This window comes from Nannobrachium achirus (assembly GCF_963921795.1).
Source record: "Nannobrachium achirus genome assembly, chromosome: 23".
Lineage (NCBI taxonomy): Eukaryota > Metazoa > Chordata > Actinopteri > Myctophiformes > Myctophidae > Nannobrachium > Nannobrachium achirus.
In genome coordinates this window covers 38,304,451-38,311,051 of record NC_137830.1, presented here as the reverse complement: position 1 = coordinate 38,311,051, position 6,601 = coordinate 38,304,451, and the positions used below count along the sequence as shown (strand labels likewise).

Here is a 6,601-nt window from a genome sequence, read left to right as displayed (position 1 = left end):
ACAGGGGTTACACTTGGCAGCTGCCCAGGTGCTTAACTGATCTTCATTGTTAAACTGATCGTGAAGAATTCACCCATCTGAGTTATTTAGATCATTCTGTTGTTGGCCCCTTTGTCCTGCCGTTACCTGGCTGACACTGTGATCATTCTCATTTCTTAATTTGTAGGCGGGCCAGTTCGATTTGCATTAGGCCACAGACTCCCATTTGATAAGATTTGTATTTCTCAGTTTTCAGAGTGTGTACAAATGGAACCAACTGGTTATTTGTACATTCTCTGCATTACAGACTCATAATGGTCGATCTCTATTCTCTAATCTCTACTATCAATCTTTTAGCTGGGGACCCTCTGGTAACATGGGACCCCTTATTGAGGGGTTCCCAGCCTGATCCCACTTTGAGGTCCAGGCAGGGATGTGACATAATGGGCTAAAGTTGGACAGCGTCGCCCATACGTGTACTGAACATGGTGTTTACAAACGCCTGTAAAACAGTGTGTTCCCTTGATTTAAATGTACTGTATACTTGTAAGGCCAGAATTATAAAGATGTATACTCACGTTTGTTGCAATACAGTAAAATAAAAGAAAATAAATGATGTCGAATACGAATTGGATTTTAATGTTAGAATAAGAATGTGGAGATGACCAGTACTTCACAGTATGTAAACACAGGTCACGTCTATTGTTGGCCTGACAGAAACTGTTTTGGCAAGTTCAGTACTAAATGGACAATTGATGCCCGTGAGAGCATGGTGTTTACTGTAAGTCTTAATTACAGGAAGACATTTATTCATACTTCACAGAGAGTTTGTGGATACAGGAGGAATGCAGTGGGGGATGTTTGAAGAAAGTCTCTCAAATAGTCCAAGGGTGAGGTGCTAATTCACACATATATTTTGAAATACAAAAAACAAATGGATCGATCTCCAAAATCAGGTTTAGACCGCTGTTACTGTAAGTCTGTGGGTCCCTGAAGTTACAGTCTATACTTTCTACAACTACATTATTGAAGTAAATTGGGCAGCATGTTATGGCGTGTGGCGTTATTTTGTGTTTGTTGATGTGATTCTGATTCTTGCCTTGACTCTTGAGCCCCAGGGGCACAGTGAGACGTTGGTTAGTGTTGTTTTGGTCAGTGTGTTTGGGTCCATGTGCTGGTTAAGTGGCACACACACACACACACACACACACACACACACACACACACACACGCGCGCACACACACACACACACACACACACACACACACACACACACACACACACACACACACACACACACACACGTGTGCCCAAAGGGTTAGTGACCTTATGCCTTACCTAGATCAACCCCCAGCCTCCTGCCCGCACCTATTCTGTCCCAGTTTTGAATGTCATGGGTTTGGCCCAGGAGGGGAGGGTCTTTCTAGCCACGGCACAGGTGATTGGTTGAAAGACACCCGGCTCTCACATGGTGTGAACGTGAACGCCCTTGCACTTTCAGCGTTGTGATGCCATTTAAGGAATGCCCCTGTGGCCATGAACATGTTGAGTTTTCCATTGTGAAGATTTGGATACCAGTCACGGTCTGTTGGACTTTTATTGCCTTTTGCATGGTTGTGATTCTGTTGTCTTGACCGGGACATTTCTACAGCGATGTTTTCATATCCAGGATTCGTGGTCTCTGCTTCATTTACTTACATCTCCTACTGAAAGAACCTAATAGCCAGATGGCAATAGCATCTGTAGACCTTTAGTTTGTGTGGTATTCATTGCTAAAGACCTGGAGTAAATCTGTCAACTTGACTGACGGCTTCTATCGCTGCTTAAGTGCAGCACAGTCATTAACACCACTACTAACTTGAACACGTGGGTTTATGAATGATCAACAAATGTTTAGGGAGTTGCAGAATGTTAGATTTGAGGGTTAAACTGGTGAATAGCAGCTTATTATTGCATGGGATATGCTTCATTTCATAAAAGCTATTATTTTAAGCTTTCATTCCTTGGCTGCCTGGCTATGAAATAATTTTAGGTTTGGTTTTGATGGCCTGAACTTTTGTTCAGGGACAATGGCCTGGAAACATCAGTGATGTTTTGTTCTATAGATACTGTTACATCATCATGGCTCAGGCTATTTTTGTTGACTCACAGAATTAAACTATGAATTGGTGATCAATCTTTTGAGTATTACAGTATTTGTAACAGTATTTGTCAGTGTATCTGTATCTCCCACTGTGCATATGTTGACATGTGTTGCACGCTTTTCTTATTAAATTAGCCACTTACAGCCTACTTGTACTTGTTTACCTCTGCACCAAATAGAGTGTAGCTTGCAACGCATTGCGAGCTTGTTATTGGCAGAATGCCAGGCTATTATGACATGCCTAGAATAGGGACGCTAGGGTTCAAGCGGTTAGCAGATAAAAGCACATCCTCCTGGCAAATGTGACCTTGGACACAACGACATCCCGACAGCTTGCCATTGATTGGTCAGACAGTGGCACAGCCTCCCTTCACTACAAACAGAGTCCTTTGTACTGTCTCTCAACGTGAGCGTGGGTGAGAGGGTGGTAGGAGTTTGTCCTGGAATCAGTGCGAAGGGGGCAGAGAAGGGTGGATGAGCACCTTGTTCTTGGACTCGGCATGCCCAGTAACACAGGAGGCCACCAGGCACTTTTACTGTATGAATTCAAGTTGTCACAGCCGTCGATGTGGTTCCTGAAATTGCTCCACACAGCTTTGTAGTGGCATTTCGGCACACGCTTGTGAGCGGGGACACGTGTCGCATGTCACATGATTTTGTCTTTCGTCTTCATGGCACACTGGAAAGTTTTTTGTTTTTTTTTACATCCTGGCTTATTTCGATGTCCTATTTCTTTTGTGACCCATCTCAGTCACAGAAGGTTAGACTTATATTTTCAACAGATTACACATTTCCCATAATGTATCTGTCACGTTCTCCCATATCTCCCTGCATGTTCTCTCTTCGCAAGTCATTGGGTGTATAATATATTTTGTATGTGGGCCTTCGTCAAACCCCTTAATGTTTTGGTCCACTCATCACCGTTCGCTGTCTCTCTCCTCCTCTCTATTGGCTGTGGTAGACAGTGTGTGCCTGTCTGTTTGTGCGCGTGTGTACAAGCATGTGCATGTGTATGTGGGGGTTGGGGGCGGGGGGGTAGGAGCATGTGCTGAGGGGGAGTGGCCTGACTGTCTTGTGTATCTCCCCCTATTGGCAGAGGCGAGCCCTCCCTCCCCCTGCACTTTAAAAGCTCCCTTTTCTCACCTGAGTTAGAAAACGCCGCACAAGCTCTTCAGGTGTCCGTCTCTCTGTCCTTATCCTTGCAAAAGGAATAGACAAAACAAATAAGTAAATACCTTTTCAAAGCACAGCCGTGGACCTCTCTTATAGGAGCTAGTGAGTGAGTATGCCCGCATTGTGTGTGTGATGTTTACTTGGTTTTTCGTTATGTACAATGTACATAACGAAAAACCAAGTAAAGACATCATGTACATTGTACATGATGTCTTGTTTAATAGCCATAACTCTGCTGCTGGGTGTGTTGGAGCTGGGTGGAGGTTTCAGCTCCAGGAGATACAAAGTGGGTGTGATCCTCATGTTCAAAGGAATTTCACTCTCAGGTGCTCATGGCTGATGCAAGAGCATGTCTTTGGGTGGATGATGTTTTGCATCGTCCGATTATTTATGGAATGTTGCTTTTTTATGACTTGACTTAACATGCAAAGGGTGTGAGCTACTGGTAAATGGTTATTATATATCTCTGGACATGTAGCCTGTTGTTTCTGGAATGAAAGTTTTCCTTGTGTAGACTCTTTGAGGCCATAACTGGCGTGAAGTTGCATGTATTCTTATGTTTCTGTTCATAAACATTTTTAAATGGTTTTAGTAATCAATGCATTTTCCTCCAATTTAAATGTTGAAAAGAAGAGTGCATTTTGTATTGAGCCTTTTGAGGTTACAGTATTAAACCACTCAAGCTAGACAATTAAATTATGCTGTCGTTGGTCCTGAAGGGCTCTTTTTCCATAAATTAGTTTTGTGTGACATGTCTTTTTTGTCCGTGAACTTATAAGCTGTCCTAAAGTTAGAATTTTCAAAATATATATACAGTATAGCCTATATATTTCTTTGTTTATGTTTTGACTTGGACTTGGACTTGTTGGCATTTTCCCAGTTTGCTCAGTCAAACTGCTGCACTCTGTATACTAGCATGCTTCCCTCTAGATATTAGGTAGAGATGATCAGTTCAAAAAAACGAATTAACAGTTAAAATAGCTAATCGACAATTATTATTATTTTTATGTTTGACAATTTCCGCCTATAAGGAACTTCATGTTTAAAGTAAGGATACGATCAACTCTTTTACGTTTCCTTGTCAGACAAGAAGATACATTAAGATTAAATTGATTTGCTCAACATTTTGCCAACATCTGCTCTCATGCGTTACACCTTGCCAACTGTGTGCTTTGAGTCACTGGTGCTGAAGCAGTACAGTACATTTACCTGTTCTTGTCAGACTGGTTCATCCTCTTTCTTGGCAATACATAGCAAGTGTCGCTTATGCCTTCTATGAATATTTTTCTTTTTAAATATTTTGTAATAATAACAAAATGTAATGGTGAAAACGTGTGTGATCTTTGAAAGATGCGGGCGATAGTAATGTACCATATCGAGGAATGGTTTTTGATTGATTGATTGAAGAATTTATTAGAAGTTTGCAATAGAAAAAAGTACAGTTGCATGACAGTACAAATCACTGGTACAAGGTCAACTAAAAGGAGATCCTAGAAAGCTGAGGCTTATTTCCACAGGAACCACACTTTAAGTATCTCATATAACATTGAAAGACAGACGGATAGAACATCAAATACAAAGGCAGGAAAAAAAGGGTGGGGGGAGCATGGGGGCTTAGTCTATTTACAAGTCACTGTCACAAATATTAACAAGTCACGTCTGTAACAGTACAGACAGGGTACAGACAGTACAGCATTAAGCAACAATATTCATCTTCATCTTATAGTTGGGCATGGTTTCCAGAATGAAGATCAGACACCGAGTTTGTGAGAAGCTTTGGATGCCGTTATTATTTGTGACAGTCCTCAAGGCTGCGAGTTTCAAAGTGTATTTCCTATGTCCACACACCAGGGTTGCAAAATTAAGGTCACACACACATACTGTACTGTCCATTACAAAGTGGAATGTTGACTGTCAACATTTGCTTCACATGACGAGGCAGATGGCCCATTTCACCTTTGAACAGCTTACTTAATCAGGAATACATAAGGTCATTTGTTTATTAATTGTGCGTTTAATTAAGCTTGTCACAGGCACAGCACACAATTCTGAGCAAAAAAAACAAAACATTTCTATCAGTGTATGCACTAGGGCACTGTTTCTCAAACACTGGGTCGAGACCCATTTGTGGGTCGCGGTCTGCGGACACATTTTTATGGTCCCTTTATTTTAGGTTTCCTATTTTTTGTTTTAATTATTTTTATTTCTAAACATTTTCAAAAAACCTTCCCAAAAAATAAAAATAAATCATGAATTAAAAACAAAATTCAATGATTTTATTTTATTTTTCCCCCGGTAATTTCATGTAGAAATAAAAAAAAAATCAAAGGAATTCCACAAATCAGAAAACAAAATGTTTAAGAAGTAGTGAAAATAACGGATTTACAAGCTCACAACGCGGCGCGAAGCGACGCGTTGTTAGCTTGTAGATTTGCTGTTTTCACTAGTTTGGGTCTAATTTCTCTTTCGGGTCTCGAGCAAAACGGTTTGGTAACCACTACACTATAGTGTGTACAGTAGTTGTGTAGGCTTAGTTGTCATTTCTCTGTAGTTGCGTTTCATGATTAAGTGGTCATGTTTCTATAGCCATTTTCCATGGTTTGTGTTTATTTGTGTTGCTGGGTCCCTGCGGGGGGAACAGAGGAGCGAGTACCTAGTTTAGACCCTTACTGGAGCTTTGCCCCGGCTGGCCGCTCCTCCTGTTTTCATCCAATCCAGTCAAAGAGCTCTTTGTGCGACGATGACAAATTGGACGTTGGGTAATTGGCTGTTAAAATCATTTTCGGCAGAGCTGTACGTGCTCTGCTCATGGCCTCTCTGAGCCTCTCCTTACGTAATGGACATAACTGATTGTTGAACGCCATCATGGAAAACGTGAGCGTGTGGTCCAGCAGCCCTCTCAAGTTCTGTGTGATGGTGTGTGTCAGTGAAGTCGGGTCTGGGCCGGGGACCGACCAACCGACCGACAGGGGTCCTTGAGGGGGTTCTGGGGGATCCCCCAGGAAAATCTCACGCGCTGTGAGCTTGTAGATCAGCAGTTTCGGTATATCTTTAGCCTATGATAACATGCTCAAAATAGGGATGCCAGGCTGAAAGTGGTTAACTCTATTAGGTGGCTAACTCTGTTAACCACTTTCAACACTGTTACTGTATCTCCACGGTACAGTACTATAGACCAGGTCTATATACATCAGGTCCCCAGATGATTAACTTAATGTGCAACATTGTTTTTCCACTCAGCTGTAAACAAACCAACACAAAGTTTAAGTGTATAGAGGGTATCTGCACATTTCTAAAGTGACAAT

The 6,601-nt window shown here is 41.7% G+C and overlaps 1 protein-coding gene across 3 annotated transcripts in view; it reads left to right on the top strand.

Annotated features, from left to right (window-relative positions):
* Nucleotides 1-2,594: 2,594 nt before the first annotated feature.
* slc38a4 (solute carrier family 38 member 4) overlaps nt 2,595-6,601 on the top strand; it is a 46,066-nt gene continuing 42,059 nt past the window's right edge. The window contains exon 1 of one of the 3 annotated variants that reach the window (XM_080754827.1): nt 2,595-2,883. The gene's annotated coding sequence lies outside the window, so the exon portion shown is untranslated. Of the gene's footprint in view, nt 2,884-3,275; nt 3,403-6,601 lie in introns of those variants that run through there. The other 2 variants (XM_080754825.1, XM_080754826.1) reach the window with 2 other exon arrangements.